The sequence below is a fragment of the Oryx dammah genome, unplaced genomic scaffold (assembly GCF_014754425.2).
Source record: "Oryx dammah isolate SB20612 unplaced genomic scaffold, SCBI_Odam_1.1 HiC_scaffold_14, whole genome shotgun sequence".
Taxonomy (NCBI): Eukaryota; Metazoa; Chordata; class Mammalia; order Artiodactyla; family Bovidae; genus Oryx; species Oryx dammah.
The window spans coordinates 30,312,081-30,332,785 of NW_024070198.1; the positions used below are offsets into that span (position 1 = coordinate 30,312,081).

General features: G+C 40.9%; 1 protein-coding gene across 3 annotated transcripts in view; it reads left to right on the plus strand.

Annotated features, from left to right (window-relative positions):
• Positions 1 to 15,938: 15,938 nt before the first annotated feature.
• SHOC2 (SHOC2 leucine rich repeat scaffold protein) overlaps positions 15,939 to 20,705 on the plus strand; it is an 85,088-nt gene continuing 80,321 nt past the window's right edge. Inside the window, exon 1 of one of the 3 annotated variants that reach the window (XM_040254419.1) lies at positions 15,939 to 16,182. The gene's annotated coding sequence lies outside the window, so the exon portion shown is untranslated. Of the gene's footprint in view, positions 16,183 to 16,786; positions 16,899 to 19,129; positions 19,206 to 20,705 lie in introns of those variants that run through there. The other 2 variants (XM_040254418.1, XM_040254421.1) reach the window with 2 other exon arrangements.

Consider the following 20,705-nt stretch of genomic DNA (forward strand, 5'->3'; position numbering starts at 1 on the left):
TTCAGTGAGTTATTTTCTGTCATTTCCTGTTGGCGAATTGTATCCTGTGCTGCTTGCTGCATTTTCTCCAGTTTTTCCAGAGTCAGAGATTTTAATGGTAAAAGTTTGGGTTTACATAGCACCATTGTGGTTATATCTTCTACATACAACTGCCCTAAGTTTAAAAAGAAATAAAAATCAGAGTGAGATAAATACAGCTGTTTGGTAGTTTGGATTTGCAGTTTAAAAATTTAATACATTATCATTTAAAATCTCATAGTTATCCTTGTAACATATCTTTAATATAAAAATATAAAAGCATCATTTAATACTAGGAAGTTCATGAGAAAGGTTTTGAATTTTCAACATAAAATTGTAAGTTGCCATGGGACACAACTTCTTGTGTCAGATGTTGAATTTAAAAAAAAAAAGGAAATAAAACATACATAAAAATACTTAGGGGGACAAAATGGCAGGGTAGAAGCCCACCAGAGTCAGAACTGAATGCTGACCAACCATCAAAAAGATACAAACCTACCAAAAAAGATATTCTGTTGATACATCCGAAGACATGAAGAAACCCAATGAGATGGTAGGAAGGGCACTCACAATATAATGAAATCCCATACCCACCAGGTGGTGACCCACAAACTGGAGAACAATTATATTGTGGAAGTTCTCCCATAGGACTGAGTCCCACAGTAGGCTCCTCAGCCTGGGGGTCTGGCATCAGGAGGAAGAGGCCCCAGAGCACTTGGCTTTGTAGTCCAGTAGGGCTTGAGTGCAGGAGTGCCACAGGACTAGGGGAAACAGCTCCACTCCTGGAGGACACACACGGGTGTGCATGCACTGGGACCCAGGGCAAAAGTGCAGTGACTTCATAGGTCCGTGGGTCAGACCTGCTGGTCTTAAAGAGGGTCTGCTGGGGAGACGTGGGGTGACTGGCTCACTCTGAGGACAAGGACACTGGTAGTGGAGACACTAGGGAACTGTCATTGGCATGAGCTCTCCTCGAGGCTGCTGTTTGGCACCACGACCTGATACCACCCAACAGCCCGTAGGCTCCAGTGCTGGGACCCCTTAGGCCAAACAACAAAGCAGGAACATCCCCTCCCCGCCATCAGACTGCTTAAAGACTTCCTGAGCCCCCAGTCACCTCTAGTCACGCCCCTTACTACGGCACTACCACTGCCCATCAGAGAACCAAGACAGCTCTACCCAATAGTGTTGGCAAGCATAGGCCCTTTCTACCAGGAAGCCTGCACAAGCCTCTGGACCAGGGTCAACCCCCAGTGGGTAGACTCCAGAAGCCAGAAAACTAGCATCTAGCAGCCTGGGAACTGAATTCACAAGCATCAGAACCTTCCCTGGGACTAGCTGGTCCCTGGAACGTTGGGTAACGAGAGTGTAAGGCTGGGTGGGACACACAGGACATCCCCTACAGAGGGTCACTTCTCCAAGGTCAAGGAACATAAATAACCTTCCATATATATAGAAATAGAAATTAATAGAAAATGAAACAGCAGAGGAATACATTTCCTAGAGTAATGGAAATAAGAAAAATACACAAATGGGACCTAATTAAACTCAAAAGCTTTTGCACAGCAAAGGAAACCATAAAACAAATGAACAACCTATAGAATAGGAGAAAATGTTTGCAAATGATGTGACTAACAAGTGATTAATTTTCAAAATATACAAATAGCTAATACAGCTCAATATAAAAACCCAATCAAAAAATGGGCAGAAGATCTAAGTAGACATTTCTCTAAAAAAAGAGATGGCCAAAAGACAATGAAACTAATTCAAGAAACACAAAACTACAATGAGGTGTCACCTCACACCGATTAGAATGGCCACCATCAAAAAATCTACAAATAATAAAAGCTGGAGAGGGTGTGGAGAAAAGAGAAGCCTCCTACACTGTTGAAAGTGAAAGTCGCTCAGTAGCATCCAACTCTTTGCAACCCCATGGACTACACAGTCTATGGAATTCTCCAGGCCAGAATACTGTAGTGCGTGGCCTTTCCCTTCTCCAGGGGATCTTCCCAATCCAGGGATGGAACCCAGGTCTCCCACATTGCAGGTGGATTTTTTACCAGCTGAGCCACCATGGAAGCAACTATACAAGTGTAGAGCAAGTTTTATATACAAGTTATAGATTCCCACCTACACTGTTCATGGGAATGCAAATTTGTGCAGCCACTATGGAGGACAGTATGGAGGTTCCTTAAGGAACTAAAATTAGAGTTAGCCACATGGTTCTGCAATCCCAATCCTAGGCATGTGTCTGAATTGCAGCACTATTTACAATAGCTAACACATGGGTGCTGCTGCTGCTGCTAGGTCGCTTCAGTCGTGTCCGACTCTGTGCGACCCCATAGGCGGCAGCCCACTGGGCTCCGCCGTCCCTGGGATTCTCCAAGCAAGAACACTGGAGTGGGTTGCCATTTCCTTCTCCAGTGCATGAAAGTGAAAATTGAAAGTGAAGTCACTCAGTCGTGTCTGACTCTTTGCAACCCCATGGACTGCAGCCTACCAGGCTCCTCCATCCATGGGATTTTCCGGGCAAGAGTACTGGAGTGGGGTGCCACTGCCTTCTCCGGCTAACACATGGAGGCACCCTAAATGTCCACTTACAGATGTATAAAGAAGACTGTGTGTGTGTGTGGAATATTAACATGAAGAAGACTGAAATAATGCCATTTGCAGCAACATGGATGGACCATACTAAGAGGAGTAAGTCAGACAAAGATATCATTTATATGTGGAATCTAAAAAAAAAAAAGATATGAACTTTTAAATATAAAACAGAAAAAGACCAAAAAGACATAGAAAACAAACTTAGAATATAACATATAAACAAAAAGGACCTACAGGAACCTACTATATACCACCTGGAACTATACGAAGTATTTTGTAATAACCTATAAGAGAAAAGAATCTGAAAAAAAAAACAAGGCAATTAAATATGTATGTATAACTTGTATATAAAACTTACTATACACTTGTGTAGTTGTAAACCAACTATATACTTCAATTAAAGAAATGGAAAATCAAGTCCCTAGTAAGGTATGGTATTAACATGAATATTCAAATTACTGAATGTTTACCTTAAACCTTCAGCTTTTGTAACATTGTTTGATACAGGTTTCTTTTCCCTCACTTTCAGACCTTAGTATTATGGTAAATTATGGTGCTACTTTTGTCACTAAATTTCTTATTGTATTGTCAATCTTGAGAATAATAGGGTTTCTACATTTAAGAAACCATCATCTTACATCCTTTTACTGGGGGCAAAAAAGCAATGGATTACTCCTTTACAAACTACTCATGACAAAAGCATAGCAAAAGTGGAGAGTATCTGTGGTATATATATAACACAAAATGGCTACAAGATGTCTAGCTATTGAGTCTGCTATATTACACTGTTACATGTAGAATATTGGAGAAGGAAATGGCAACCCACTCTAGTATCCTTGCTTGGAAAATACCATGGACAGAGAAGCTTGGCAGGCTACAGTCCATGGGGTTGCAAGAGACTCAGACACAACTGAACGACTAAAGCAGAAAACAATAATATTCCATGACCAAAGTATGTGATTTAGATACCTTGTTTTGGAAGAACTTCCCGGAACATCGACTTTGTTTCTGCCATATCTGAAGTGTTGGATACAGTCTCGTCCTTCAATGAGAAAACAAATACTATTCAAGAGTGAATTCCCAAAGCATATTACTTGAGCTATTTCCGTTGTAGTTTAAGAAGTAAAGTCACAATGTGTATAGAAAATGAACTATCCTATCCTTGCATAATTTTTCTTTTAATTACCTGTGAGTCTTTCCATTGAAACAAGGTTGAGATAGTTCATGTAAGCATGCAGACCTCATCAACTTTCGTTCATCAGTGGTGGTGGTAACTGGAAGGCTGCATGTTCCAAATTTTTCCCCTTAGTGAAAATTGGTAGGGCTTAAGTTTTTCAGGCAAAGATAATTAGGTATCTAGTAGGTATCTGTGCAGCCGAGGGAAAACAAAAGGATTTATATGCAGCTGATAGCATCTCCTGAGTGGTAGATGATGTTAAAAGACAAGACCGTTTGGGAGGTGCCTATGCTAGGCTGTTAGGGAAAGGAGGCAGTACTATGCAAATACTGCCTAACATTCACACTTCTTTCAATAGCTAACAATCAATTTCTGCTTTAATTCCTTTGCTTTAATGACAAAAAGCAACTTAAGGATCAGTTACTGGCCACACAACTGCGATTTGTAAGGAAGCAACACAAACAGGTGAAACTGGCTTCTGAATACCAGAAGTGAGGTGTGCTTTCAGTTTACTATTTTCCTCTAATACACATGTATTAATACTATATGCTGAAGTGCCAGTGAATACCCTCACGTGAGTATTTTGTTATGCAGATCCCAGTGTATATGTCATCTCTGGCTAGTGACATGTTTCCAGTGTTACATCCCAGTTTATGCCATGCTATGTATTAGTATGTTCAAGGTATTCTGGACTGTAATTTTTAGCATGATCCCCTTCCAAATACAGAAGATTCTCTAGACAGTCCCACCCATTTTGTGATATTTTGCCACACTGATGCAACTTACTGTGTATCTTTCACAACACCACCACAGAAGAAAGATTTATGATCTATAATGTGATGATGCTGGCTTGGTGCCTGCCTTTACCACCCACTGCAAATTAGTTATAATAAAGTGAAGCTGCTGCTGGTCTTATTGCCATTACCACTATTTTGACATTCCTAATAAAAGCTTCCTACTCTCCATCCACCAAGCCTTTCCCCCTTCTTGTTCAAATTCCTATTCTGAAAGATCTAAAGTTCCTGAGAAAGCTCTATCTGCTTTCCAGAACTGTCATCAAAACTTACCCCTATTCTGCTCTGTCTGGGAAGGAAGATGAGGTAGGGAATGGACCAGGAATAAAGCAATGCATCACACTACCTAGAATCTGAGATAAATGCAATTCACTCAATGCACAGCTGCTTCTTCTGACACATTCTTTCCTTCCTGTTACTTAGGCCTGCCAGTGGTAACTAGTGATCATTTCTTTTTCCAGGTTATGTTGAAGGGCAAAATCACTGCAGATCTCTGATTAGCGTGAATATAAGAAACACTTTACCTCTCAAAGATAGTACAATGAAAATATTCCTTAAGCCTTTATTTGGTGCAAATCTGACACGATATGCTACTGAAAGGGAGGACAGACTATAAATGTTGACAAATGTGAAGGAAATGCATAGCATCTAAGAGTTTTTGTATCACCAATTTTTTAAATCACCAAAATGCTAAAATGGTGGATGGAACAAATACTTAAATCTTAGCTGTTTTAGAGTAGCAACTCTAGTTACTCATAATTTAATCACTACCTTTTGCTTTCTCTTCTCTATACCTCTCACATCCAAAATCTAGCTTGAAGAAAACAATGAAGCCTGGTGCTCTACAAAACCTTAGTTCTCTGATTAAGCTGCCATTGTTACTGGAAAGGGTGTGGAGCCAAAGGCCCGGTAGGGAGTGGGTTGGACCTGGTGTGGGGAAGATCAGTGCCGTCACTTGCCTGGGTGGAGTGTCTACTTTGCTGGGGCTGATTCTTGTTCCGAGGTTCCCTTAGGCATTGGCTCTCGGAGAGAAACAGGAAGGGAAGGGCTAAAATAAGCAAGGTATTGGTTGGTTGGTTGGCACTGCCAAGCCTACAGTGTCATGATAATCAACTGCCCAGGGAGCCCAGAGTAGGAAGGAGCATTTTCATCCTTCTCCAGGTAGCCTGCTAATAGCTAAACATGAGTGTTTTGCCTGGTGTAATGGACCCTATGGAGTGTAACTACCCCAAAGGGTCATTTCTAATTGGTATGGTAAGGTGTGTGTAATACCAGGGACAGATAGGCCCAAGAAGGAAACATACCAGCTATGGATGAAATTCATGTATATTATACAAGTGTCACGTCATTCAACTCAATAAATATGTGAGGGTCCACCATGTGCCAGGAACCATTCATTAGTGAGTAAAAGAGAAAAAAAACTTTTGCTCTTTTGGAGATTACGGTCTAGTGTATAGGGAGAAAAACAAATAACAATGCTATTAGAAGGTAGTGTTACAGAAACTAAAATAGTTTAAGGGGATTTAGGAGTGCTGGGGGTTGTGGTGGTTATACTTTAAATAGGAAAATCATTATGGCCTCAAAGTGAAAATCATTGTGGTCTCATGTTAGGGTGTGTGTGTTATGCTCTTTGAGATTGCAAAAAAATAAAAATGCCTGATAGTATCCACAGTTAGGGAACATATAGGGGAATGGGCACTCCCTATTGGTGAGCAGGTTTGTCAGTACAGCATTTTTAGAGGGATAATTTGTAGTATCCTTAAATATTTTGTAGTATCTACAAAAACCAAATATGTATATTTTCTTTGACCCAAATAATTCTACTAGTAGTGATCCCTAAAGAAACAAAGCATGAGTGTGTAAAGATAAAAGCGTTCAGTTCAGTTTAGCCGCTCAGTCATGTCTGACTCTTTGTGACCCTGTGGACTACAGCACGCCAGGCTTCCCTGTCCATCACCAACTCCCAGAGCTTGCTCAAACTCATGTCCATTGAGTTGGTGATGCCATCCAACCATCTCATCCTCTGTCATCCCCTTCTCCTCCTGCTTTCAATCTTTCCCAGCATCAGGGTCTTTTCAAATGAGTCAGTTCTTCACATCAGATGGCCAAAGGACTGGAGTTACAGCTTCAGCATCAGTCCTTCCAATGAATAGTCAGCACTGATTTCCTTTAGGATGGACTGGTTGGATCTCCTTGCTGTCCAAGGACTCTCAAGAGTCTTCTCCAACACCACAGTTCAAAAGCATCAATTCTTTGGCACTCAGCTTTCTTTACATTCCAACTCTCACATCCATACATGACTACTGGACAAACTATAGTTTTGACTAGATGGACTTTGTTGGCAAAGTAATGTCTCTGCTTTTTAATATGCTGTCTATGTTGGTCATAACTTTTCTTCCAAGGAGCAAGTGTCTTTTAATTTCATGGCTTCAGTCACCATCTGCAGTGATTTTGGAGCCCAAAAAATAAAGTCTGTCACTGTTTCCCCATCTATTTGCCATGAAGTGATGGCACCAGATGCCATATCTTTGTTTTCTGAATGTTGAGCTTTAAGCCAACTCTTTCACTCTCTCCTTTCACTTTCATTAAGAGGTTCTATAGTTCTTTGCTTTCTGCCGTAAGTGTGCTGTTATCTGCATATCTGAGGTTATTGATATTTCTCCTGGCAATCTTGATTCCAGCTTGTGCTTCATCCAGTCCAGCATTTCTCATGATGTACTCTGCATATAAATTAAATAAGCAGGGTGACAATATACAGCCTTGACATACTCCTTTCCCGATTTGGAACCAGTCTGTTGTTCCATGTCCAGTTCTAACTGTTGCTTCTTGACCTGCATACAGATTTCTCAGGAGGCAGGTCAGGTGGTCTGGTATTGCCATCTCTTTAAGAATTTTCCACAGTTTTTTGTGATTCACACAGTCAAAGGCTTTGGCATAGTCAATAAATCAGAAGTAGATGTTTTTCTGGAACTCTCTTGCTCTTTTGATGATCCAGCGGATGTTGGCAATTTGATCTCTGGTTCCTCTGCCTTTTCTAAATCCAGCTTGAACATCTGGAAGTTCACGGTTCACATATTGTTGAAGCCTGGTTGGAGAATTTTGAGCATTACTTTGCTAGCATGTGAGATGAGTGCAATTGTGCAGTAGTTTGAGCATTCTTTGGCATTGCCTTTCTTTGGGATTGGAATGAAAATTGACCTTTCCAGTCCTGTGGCCACTGCTGAGTTTTCCAAATTTGCTGGCATATCGAGTGCAGCACTTTCACAGAATCATCTTTTAGGACTTGAAACAGCTCAGCTGGAATTCCATCACCTCCACTAGCTTTGTTTCTAGTGATGCTTCCTAAGGCCCACTTGACTTCACATTCCAGGATGTCTGGCTCTAGGTGAGTGATCACACCATTGTGATAATATGGGTCATGAAGACCTTTTTTGTATAGTTCTTCTGTGTATTCTTGCCACCTCTTCTTAATATCTTCTGCTTCTGTTAGGTCCATACCATTTGTGTCCTTTATTGTGCCCAACTTTGCACGAAATGTTCCCTTGGTATCTCTAATTTTCTTGAAGGGATCTCTAGACTTTCCCATTGTATTGTTTTCCTCTATTTCTTTGCATAAAAGAGTAAGAATATACATTAGGGCCCTGTGTTCAGGCATATGTCATAGGTCAAATAAATTATGGAAAAACCATACAATAAAATACTCTGACAGATTTTAAAACGATATAGACTGTCAACTCATATTTTTTAGACAAAACATTAAACTGCAAAAGTTAAAATTCCTACACTAACAGAATGCAAACTTTTAATGCTGAGAGAATACAGTGTCATTCAATTTTTGAAGTTTTTGGTCCGGGTAATTAGAAAAGAATCTGTTGCTTCCTTCTCCTCCAGTTTCTTCACTTTGTAATTTTCCCCACAAATAATGATTTTGATGGATAATGCATTTCAAATCATGATAAAAGAAGCAAACCTGCTGTAGCCATTTAAGCTAGATGTCTAAAATTAATGCAGAAGAACTCAGAGGGAAACCAAATCTTTGTCATGAAAAATTTTACTAAGTTGTTTTACTAAGTTGAGTGAAAATCGAAAGGCACTTAGGTCTAGGCAATGGCACCCCACTCCAGTACTCTTGCCTGGAAAATCCCATGGACGGAGGAGCCTGGTGGGCTGCAGTCCATGGGGTTGCCAGGAGTTGGACACGACTGAGCGACTTCACTTTCACTTTTCACTTTCATGTATTGGAGAAGGAAATGGCAACCCACTCCAGAGTTCTTGCCTGGAGAATCCCAGGGACAGGGGAGCCTGGTGGGCTGCTGTCTATGGGGTTGCACAGAGTTGGATACGACTGAAGCGACTTAGCAGCAGCAGTATCAGCAGTAGGTCTAGGCAGGATTAGTTAAGTCAATCATACCCATATTGATGGCATAAATTAGTCACAGAACTTAGACAAGTTAAAAATCTCTAGGGTGATTTAGTCTCAGGACCAACCTAGATTTACTATGACAACCAAACTAAGTTAATGGCAGTAGGACTGGACAAGAGCACTAGAGTGTCCTTCTGAAACTTAAGAATGTATATTAGTGGTCCTCAAATTTTATCCTTGCATAACCACCAAAGAGATTTTGAAAAGCTAGGCAGAAAAATTAGGTACTCTTTTACACATTTCCAGATAGACATATAAACTGTTATCGTAAGTTTAAACTCATGATAAGTTGCAAAGGACAAAATTTTCAGCATATTTACCCCTATGTCCATAGCAGCACTATTCACAATAGCCAAGACATGCAAACAATCTAAATGGCCATCAACAGATGAATGGATAAAGAAGTTGTGGTATGTATACATAATAGACTACTACTCAGTCATAAAAAAGAATGAAATAATGTCATCTGCAGCAACATGAACACAACTAGAGATGATCAAAGTAAGTGAAGTCAGAAAGAGAAAGACAGGTACCATATGATATCACTTATATGTGGAATTTAAAATACGACACAAATAAACTTATTTATGAAACACACACACACACACACAGAGAACATATTTGTGCTTGCCAAGGGGGAAGTGGGATGGGGGAAGGACAGACTGGGAGTTTGGGGTTACCAGATGCAAACTATTATATAAAGAATGGATAAACAACAAGGCCCTACTGTGTAGCACAGGAAATTATATTCAGTGTCCTGTGATAAACCAAAATAAAAAAGAATATGAAAAAGAATGTATATACATATATAAGTGAGTCACTTTGCTGTACAGCAGAAATTAACACAACATTGTAAATCAACTATACTTCAATAAAGTAAATTTTAAAAAAGATTGGAGTAGAAAAGTATGCTCTATTTGGTGACAAGGAAATTATTCCTTTAGAGTGGAAAATAAATGTAAAATTAAGAAGTTTTCGATCCTATGTACCTAGCCTATCCAGATTTTTTTCTTTCAACAACATATTAATTGTCTATAATGTACCAATCACAGCTAAACGTGGGAACAGCTAAACTTATCTACATATAGTAGATAAGAACCTGTTCTTCTCCTTGAGGAATCTGGGGAAGGTGAGATGGGGGAAGAGACATATAAATAAACAAGTACAATTCAATGCAACATACTTTAATAAAAACATATCTATTGTGCCTTAAGAAACCAAAACCATGAATAACTTGGCTCTGGACAGGTGAAAGTGGTGATCTCTGAGGAATAATTATTACATATGACATTGGAACTAGTTCCAGGATGAATGGGGATTTACTATCTAAAGAAGTGGCTGTGTAGCAAAGGGAGGGTGTTCCAGATAAAGTGAACAATGTGCTCAAAGAAAGAAGCATTTGAAAAACAACTTGGAGGAATGGCTAGATTACGATGTATACACAGTGCACATATCATGGTAGGATCAACCAGGTGGAGGCCAGTTCATGTTCAGCCTTGAATGGCATGCCTTGGAGTTTGAACTTTATAAACAGGAGGGAGCTAACTGGATGGCTTTGAGTAGAAATACAACATATGATTTTTTTTTTTGGAGACACATATTCTAGACAAAAAGGAAAAACAGAAGAGACACTAGAGGCAAGGCAATTAGTAAGGAAGCTATTGATTGTTTAGGTAGGATGATGAGGACATGGACAAAATCAGCAATACTGAACAGTATGAGGAGAACATACTTGAGGTATTCAAAGATATAAGAAGTTGAGATTCAGGGGGGAGGGAGGTGGGAGGGGGGTTCAGGATGGGGAACATGTGTACACCCGTGGCAGATTCATGCTGATGTATGAAAAAAACAATACAATACTGTAAAGTAATTAGCCTCCAATTAAAATAAATAAATTTATATTAAAAATAACTAAATTAATTAAAAAAAAAAGAAGTTGAAATTCAAGTCTCCTCCACCATTCGCCAATACCACTTTGGGTGATAAGAAAATGATCAAGGATGGCTGAGATTTTAAGCTAACATGCCTGAGTAGATGGTGCAGGTATCAATTCAAGTTGAGGATAGATACGAGGGACAAGCTAGGAGGGAAGGGCAAAGACTATGAATTAGGTTCTGACCCAATGAGTGTGGAAGGTAAAAAAGACTGGAGGCCTACACAGGTGGCTGCACAGTAGTATAAGCTATGGGAGTGGATATAATGACCTAACAAGGATATGGAAAGATGGTAAATAGTGGTAGGGTGGTGGTAAAAAGAGATGAGGACAGTGTAGAAGTTGAGAGAAGGGTCTGGAGTCAAATTAGTCATTTAAACAAATTATTTAATTTTCTAAACTTCAGTTTTATCTCTAAAAATAAAGTTTATAATAGCACCGACTTTAGATGCCTTATTAAATGACATAATTCATATAAAGCCATTAACCAGCCCTAGCACACAGGAAGAGCTCAGTGTCTGAATGCTTACTGCAGGTTGTTGATGGGGGTGGGAGGAATGGTAGGAACAAAAATGAAAAAATTTGTCTTTTGTCTGATCCAAGACTTGTGTGGTTGACTGATAGATAAATTTTCAAACACATATTAGATTTCTGAATGTAAACGAGCATGAGAAAACGGTGAGAAGGAGCCCCTAAATAAGGTGTCTTCCAGCAGATACAAAGTAGTAATGCTCTCTCACTCAAGTGATTGACCACGTGCTGGCAGAGTGCTTAATTTGGATTGACAATGTTCAAGGGGAGATGCCAAATAACATTATATGTCATGTAGTTGGAAACTACAGTAGATTCTACTGTTTTGCTATCTGACATCTGCTAGTAGAAAAATGTTGCAACATGTTCAGTTTAGCTAATTAACCCAGACTCATGTGAATAATATGTGCAGAGTCTACCTCTGGAATGTGCCTAGGCCTAAGAACCGGAACTGCTCTTCATGAGTGAAGTTGGATGATGCCTTTGGTTCTGTTACTCTCCAGTAGCAGACACTACTGTTAAGTTAGTAGAAAATGTCATGTCCTACTCATGCAAAATGCCTTTTACTAATAATTTTTGCCTTGTAAAAATCCAGTACTAAAAGTAGTCCTAAAAACATTACGTATTAACACTTTAAAAAAGGGTTAAGCCTTTTTTAAAAAAGGTATCTTTTATATTCTCATCATCAGAGATATGTAGCTACTTCAATAGTATGCAAAGAAAGGGAAATAAAGAATTGTTTGATACTTTACTCAGTGTTTCTGAAAGCCTGACCCTTGGATCACCTTATCAAAATCCCCTGGATGGTTATTAACAATACAGATTTTTCTGGAGCCTTCCCCAGATTCACTGAATTAGAATCTCTAATTTTTGAGTTCTCCACATTAAAGTTGGAGAACCATTGTCTTAGATTCACTCATTCAATAAATAAATATTTAATGCCAACAATATACTCAGATTGGACTGCTTTAGAAGTCACCAATAATAACTACCATACACTGACTACATACCATGTGCTACGCAATATGCTAATGCATTTTATGTGTGTTTGACTCACTCTGTTCAACAATCCTGAGGTTTTACACTTCTATGTAACAGATGATAAACAGAGTGAGTAAACTGTTCAAAGTCATCAGCTAATGAATATCCCTGTTCCTGAAACGCAGGTCTGATTCTAAAATCTGTAGTCTTAATTAGTATATTATTTAAGCTTTACTTGAATCTAGAATACAAAAAAAGTGATTGATGGAGTGCATTACTTAAATTCCAATGTGAAGACTAAAAATATTCTGTATCAATCTAAGAGTGTCTGCCCTCTCAGAGAATTTTCTTCCTTCTGCTTATCTTTCATGATCAACTGTAAGTCTAGGATAGGAGGAGTACAAAAGCTTGGCCGTCCTGGGAGTTTTCCTCTTGTGATTATGAACAGACATCTGTATATCCACTGAACACAGAATGTTCTTCGTGTACTAAGTGCTAAGTATAATCTTGATTTTGCAATTTTTAATAGGCTCTGATGAATGCTACCAACAAGCTATCACAGAAACACCAGGACCAATTAAGACTTGCAGAAGAATTTCAGGGAGAAAAATAACACTGCCGAAACTGGAATGCAGTCATATGGCCAGTACTTGCCTCAGTATCTGCTTTGATAACATCAAGATTCATCTGTATTTGAATTGCAGGGCCCACACACCTTTCATCAACAGTCCTTGGGGTGCCAGGAGATCAAACTCATGAAACTATGCTGACATCAGTACACTCTGCTGTAGATGACATTGCATCAGTTCCAAGTGGAGGCAAAGTAGCAGCAACAATTTATTAAAAGGTAGACAGTCTACGTTACCAGTGCAGGGTACTAATACACTCTACATTGGATGGCATCGCTGACTCGATGGACATGAGTTTGAGCAAGCTCCAGGAGTTGGTGATGGACAGAGAAGCCTGGTGTGCTGCAGTCCACGGGGATGCAAACAGTCGTACACAACTGAGTGACTGAATTGAACTGAACTGAGACAGTCTATGTTGCCAGTGCAGGGTACTAATACAGTCTACATAGACAGGAGGATTAAATGCTAAACTGTTCTTTGTAGGACATGATAGAAAGTGGTATGCTGAGAACTGGCATGGATTTTACGAGCAGCTCATGGTATGGGTAAGAGTAGCTGCATTTGGGAAGATTTAATCATACCTGGCGGAGAAGGTAATGGCAACCCACTCCAGTACTCTTGCCTGGAAAATCCCACGGACCTGATAAGCTGCACTCCATGGGGTCACCAGGAGTCAAACAAACACGACTGAGTGACTTCACTTTCACTTTTCACTTTCATGCATTGGAGAAGGAAATGACAACCCACTCCAGTATTCTTTCCTGGAGAATCCCAGGGATGGGGGAGCCTGGTGGGCTGCTGTCTATGGGGTCACACAGAGTCAGACACAACTGAAGCGATTTAGCAGCAGCAGCAATCATGATTGGAAAAGGATGAAAACTTTTAGTTTTCTTACTTTGAAGTAGTCTTGCAAAAAACGTTAAATTGAATGTAAGCATGCCTCCAGACCAACTTCTGATGTACGGGAAATAGGAAAAAAGAGACAGTCAAAAAGACCCCTGGCCTGAACTTTTCAAAATGACAATGTCACATGGGAAGAAAAAATGGGGGGACTGTTCTAGATTAAGGCTAAATAGTTATAATACTGAAATACAGTACATAAACCATGACTGGATCTTGAGTTTTGTTTTTTTGCGAGGAGAAGAAGGTATAGAAGACATTTTTGGGTCAAATGGGAAAACATATGTACATACAGACTGGATTCTAAAGACTACAGAATTATTAACTTCCTTAATTGTGATGATAATATTATGTTTTCCAGGAGAACTTTAGAATTCTTAGGAATACATGTTGGGAATTTTAGAGATGTCTACTTAACAACAAGCATCTGCAACCTTTTTCCAAATGTCTCAACGACAAAAAGTGTGCGAGAAGAAATGAAATAAATATGGCACAATGTTAACAACTGTTGGATCTAGGTGATAGGTATATGAATGTTTGTTGCATTCTTTAAACTTTTAATGTATGAATATTTCTTTGATAAAATATTGCGGGAAGAAATCGTGTTGAGTAGCAGGAACTATGCTGAAATTCTGATAAACCGAAATTCCCTAAAACCAAAGTTGCTGGCAAGCATACTGGGCATCCAGGAGACACCTGATATTCTATCTTTCAGTATTTATCAAAATAATATCATGTGCAGGGTAAAATAATAGGCTGATAAATCTGATACAAACCATTCTATTTAGGAGTAAACTGGGCTTTCTAGGTGGCACTGGTGGTCAAGAACTCGCCTGCCAATGCAGGAGATCTGAGTCTGATCCCTAGGTTGGGAAGATCCCCTGGAGGAGGGCATTGCAATCCACTCCAGTATTTTCGCCTGGACACAAGAGCCTGGCCGGCTATAGTCCATACAGTCACAAAGAGTTGGACACAACTGAAGCAACTTAGCACGCACGCAAGGCAGAGAAGCTAAGAACACAAGCAGCTGTTATATAAAACAATGGTGGTCATAAAAGAGGTTCAAAAAATGCTGGGTAAACTCAGAGGAAATTAATTCCTGCTGGGGAAAATCTGGACACAAATCTCCAAGGTTACTAGGACATGGATACAGTATTACAAAAGGTTGGTGCTTCAGTGGTTAATCTTGTTAGAAACAAGAATAGTCCATTTTGGCTGGAGAATGAGTACTAAGAATATGAAAAGAAATTCAGCAAAGAATGTAGGTGTGCACCCTTGTCGTTGACTAGCGTGGATATAAACAATTTTCAGTTTACCTGAAAGTTCTCCTGATTTATCCTTTTCCCCCGCAGCTTTAGGTATCCAACCCGGTATTACGAAGATGACCGACAGGTGTTCACTCAAACCTACAGAAGGAACTATATGAGATAAATGTGAGACACGTGTGGTAAAGAGTCATATAAAACTAACCCGATACGAATATTCACAAACATTAAATTGTTTAATATACCGTAGACTTGCAGGATTAGGACAGTATACCTTCTTTCAGAATGGCAGTCAGCGCTTACAAACTCTCACCAGAGAAACAAAGGGAGAAAATTCAGAATCTGAAGACAGGAAGTGGGGAAATAAGACTTAGAGGTGTTGCCGCGGTGGTGGGTAACCATCTTTTTCCTTTGTAGCTGAGAACATAAAACGATTTCCTCAGGTTCCAGCACTCTCCATCCTCAAAGGTCAGGGGGTGAAAGTACTTAACAGAATTTGCGGGGGCGTGGTCAGGAGCTTCACTTTGCCAGAGTTAGGGGCTCCGCCCAGGCCCCTCCCGTCCCGACTTGCTGCAGCTAGGCGAGGGGAGCCGGTTGAGCGGCCTCGCCCCACAGGGAGCCTCAAAGGGGCGGAGGGAGGGCGGGCCGCCGCCTGGCCAGCCCGGAAAGAAAACATTTTTCCAGCGGAAGCGACTCTGAGCCTTGCTCTCCTCCAGCACTCTCGGACTCCCAGGGCTCTGGGGCCCGCTCGGGTCGGAACCAAGGGACACTCACCTCACTTCTCGACTCCTGTCAGAATGGGTATTCCCTGGGGCAAGGGGGGCGCAAGCTATTCCCATCCTTCTACCATGACCCCATTAAGAAGTGTCAAATGCAACTTCCGGGCAAGACAGGGATTTTCGGAGCTCTAAACTCCTGTCCACCTAGGTAAGTGACCAGACGTCCCAGCAAAATAAGGGCCGGGAAACCTGCTCTCTTTAATCCCGCAACCGGGAAGGTAGTTTGGAATAGGAATTAACTTGTTTTACATGGGATGTCTGGTCACCTTTGGTCCTTTTTTGGGCCTACTTACAGATGCTTCTCTTCCCTGACGGCTCAACTGTTGCCCAGGGCAACTGTGAGTCTGGGCGAAGGGAAAACTACGTCACACAGGAGACGGGAGGCCAGGAAACTCCCGTTGCCGTTATCCGTTATGGCTGCCTTAGCGTCAACAGTAACTTCCGCTTGAGAGTTGTCACTCTACCCTGCTGGAGGCTCTCTCGGTGGCCCAGCTAGCCAGCGGCGCCCAGTGGGCGGGAGAGAGGGCGTCCAGGAGCAGAGGAAAGAAAAAGGGCACAGAGAGGGAAGCTGGCGCCAATACCTCACTCTGATTGGGTAGCGTCGCTGGCGACAGTGCGTCTGTCTGATTGGGCAGCGTTGGCGGCCCTGGCCCCGCCTGTTTCTCTTCCCCGGCGATTGATGGGCCTGCACTCGAGAGGTGGGGCGGGGCGGTAGGAGCGAGAGTGTGTGGAGGGGCGGGCGGGGCGGGGCGGGGCGAGTGGGGGAGGGGCGGGCGGGGGGCGGCGGTTGGGCAGCGTCGCTTCCAAGGAGGAGGAGGAAGGAGGGCGAGCGAGGGGAGGATGGCGAAGTCCGGGCTCCTGACGGTAACCAGGGGCCGCCGAGGCGGGAGGGTGCCTGTTGGCCGGTTCTTCTTGCCTTCCTTCCTGTCCGTCGGGCGGTCGGTCGGTAGGGGGAGGCCCCGCGCGTCCTGACAGGCGCGAGCCGGCGGGGCCGGGGCGAGGCCCGAGGTGCCGGGCCCTAGGAGGCGCCGCCGCCGCCGCTTTCCTGGGTGCTGTCGCCGGGAGGCCCGGGCCCTAGGACCTGACTCTCCTGTGGGGCCCGCAGCCGAGCTCCGAGAGCGAGCCGGCCGGCTGACAGTGTCCTGGGGCCGGGCCTGCGGTGGCGGCGGGCGGGCGGGCGGCCGGCCGGCCGGCCGGGACAGCACCCGGGCGAGGACTAACAGGCGCAAGGGCCGGGGCCGGGGCCGCCCGGAGGATAGTCTCGCTCCACTAGGCTCCTGGGGTCACCGGGCCCAGGCTGCGGGGCGCCCCGTGGGCGTGCGAATCGTTGGCGGGGGCCTTGGCGCCGCGGTAGTGATACGGGGTGGAGTCTTTCCTCGCCCCTTCCCCAAAGCCCACCGCGCTCACCGTCTCGGTTCCGTGAAGAGTGGTGAGTCGGCTTTGGGTGTGTTGCTTGGTGAAGCGAGTTGTAGGCATCCAAGAGTGCTCTGTTGGACATGCCTAATGGCAACCTTTTTCCGCGGAGGCTTTTAGGGGTAGAGGAAAAGTACTCTTCTCCCCGCCTTCCCTCCACCCCCCACCCCCCCAGTGCTAGAGGCTTCGGGACAAAACGATCTTCCCCCAGCCCCTCAGTATCCATTGTTTTGTACCACCTCCCTCCCCTCTTTTGCTAGGTAGAAGAATGACTCCAAGCCATTAGTTGCCTTCCTTTTTTTTTTTTCCTCAAAAATCAGCAGAGGGTTTGTGTAATTGTGTTAGTGTGGCTCTACAAACAGGTGAAATGAATACCGTTTCAATAGTTGGAAAGAAGATGCTTTTGTGTGTGTGTGTCTGTGTGTGTTTAAGCTTTCAGCCCTTTCAGTTGGTGATTTGATTTTCTTGTCTGTTGCTTTGTGTATATAATGGGGGTGATGAGAATAAAAGAGGAAGCAATATTTTGCAATCTACCCAAAAAATGTTTTCTAAGTCTCTAGGGATGCTGAAGCAAAATTGTGTTGCAGATGTGGACTGTATAGTATTTGCCTCCCTCATGATAATTACCACCACCAGTCTATATCTAAGCTTACACCTGTGCAGTGTTGTACACTTCTTCGTAAATGTCAGCACTTTCTCGTTACTCAGTACTCAGGAGTAATGGATAGTTGTATCTAAAACTATTTTTTGTTAGGTTTTCAGAATCTTAGAGTACACTTGTGTCACCAAGTATTTTTTACAGCATCAACCCTGAAAGATTGTCTTAAAGACCTCAGTTTATTAGTTGCTAATCTCTACCCTCACCTTTACATGCTGTAGCCCTTGTAACTGTTTGTTACTATGTATTTGAAGAGATTTAGCTATTGAGTACAATTTGTGACATTCACCAAGCTTACAGTTCATAGTTTGAATTTAAGTGTTTATGTTTTCTGTGTGACCAGTGACAAGAATTATTAGGAATAATTATGTAAATCCATTTCCTACCTACATAAGGATCTTAGACTGAATATGGTAATCTTTTAAATACTAATTTGGACCTCAGGCACACTGTAAAAGTTTTAATTATGCATATGCATTTTAAAATAGACCACAGAGAAATAAAGGCTTTGTCTAATGGTTTAAATGTAACATAAAGCTGACATATAAAACTATGTTCTTGAAATGCCAGTTTGGAAATAACGGACATGGCCTATCTCTAAGGTTACTAGTTTTTCCCAGGATTTGTTCAGTTTTTGAAAAACACATTGATCTCAGGTTGGCATTTGTTTTCTGATTTCTGATTGTTAATTTTTCAGCTGTTTTTAAGAATTTTCTCTTTTATTTGTTATGAATGGCAATGGATTAAAGAGTGATGTTAAGAAATACATTAATAACTTGCAGCTGAGGTGGTTTTTTTTTTTTTTTTTGAGTTTTTAAGCTACCATATTCAGAAAGTTGATCAGAACTGTTTTGATAATGGTAACGAGTAAGACACAGCAACTTGTGAACTAGAAACCAGTCAGAAATTTGAAACATTTCACTTTTCAAACAGAACACTAAAATCATAAATTCTTTTGTTATGCTGGCTGGAATTACACTTTTTGAATTTTTTTTTGTTTCTTCAGTGACTTGGTAGAGGGCTTCTCCCATATTCAAGAGAGATAATAAACTGGAATTCTAGGTGGAATGCTCCCAAAGATGGCTTCTGAATAACTGCTGGTATTTTTTTTTTTGCCTTGCTTTACCTGTATGGATTTTGAGGGCAAGCGTGAAAATTGAAATTCCTTGTTATCCAGGCAGTTAAATTGCAGTCATATTTGTTTTAAAAATATGCTGTATTATCAATATTTGTTGTGTAATTTAATATTTCTGTAAGACTTGTATTCTTTAAACAGTTTAAATAGTTTTTAGATTTTAAATATCATATGAGAAAAGAATACCAGAATCTGTTGTGTTTGTTTTTTTTTTTAACTGAAAAATATACACTAACTTGGGCATGCAGATATAAGGATGAATTTCTTTGGAGGTTGAAGATTAAATGAAAGACTATATCTTCATAGGATTCAGTTCACTGTATCGTTTGTGTATTTTTCATGAATGAAAAAGCATAGAATATATGCTTATATTAATTAAAAAAAATCACAAGACCAAAACACTCTCAAAACAATAAAAAACAACAACAGAAAAACAAGTTGATTCCCGTCCTTCAGTGAGTTCTGAGGTTCTATAACTTGGGCTTAGTGAAGGTATTCTTGAACTGGATTATAAGATATCAATTAGGAGAGGAAACTTAGATATAAAACTTTGATATTTCCTAATAAGATCCGTGGGAAATTTGTAAATACTTTGTTATAGATGAATTAGAAATGGGCTGTAATTTAGCAGCAGAATGATAAAGTACTTCTATGGGATACTTGAAAAAGGAGTACTGCAAATAAATTTGTTGCTATTTTTGCTTATTATTTGACTTATATTTCCTGCATTACATATTTCACAGTAAGCATTAGGCATATATAGGTCTGGTTTGCTATTCCTGTCTTCTGAATTTTACGTTGTATCAAGGTTGTGTACTATATATCTTTCTGGAAAATTTTTTTTTAACAAAATATTGTTAAATTTTGTATTTTACTATCAACTCTGACTTTTAAAATATTAAAAATTTCTGTCACAAGTTGGCCTATAGTGTGCTTCAAGTATTGGAGTGCTCTGAAATGTAGTTGTCAACCAGTGCAGGTAGAAAAGAACATGCGTAAGTCTAAGAAACTGATTTATGTTCTAAAATATGTAGTTGCATTATTTTAACAATGTTTCTTCTGTCTTTGGCATTTTCTCCTGGTTCCCAGTTTTTTAGCACATCATCTTTAACTCAGCAAATCAAAGTTCTAATGTATGAAAAGCATATTCTAATTGCAGAGGGCTCTTCAGCTTTTGAGATGTTGCTAACATACTGCTTTTTGAGAAAGTATGATGTTCCCATTATCAAGATTTAAAGAACTAATTAGATTATTTCACACTATGTATCTCATTCCAACTTTTGTAAATATTGTAACTGGTCACAGAAAGTAGTTCATGCTAGAAAAGGTTAAAGTTTCTTTTATTGGAAATAATGAACATATTGCTTGAAGCTAAAACATTAGAAGAGGGTATGATTTGTCCCTATGTGAAAGACTACTATGAAATATTTTGGATTGTCTATTTTCTAATGTTCATAGCACTGTG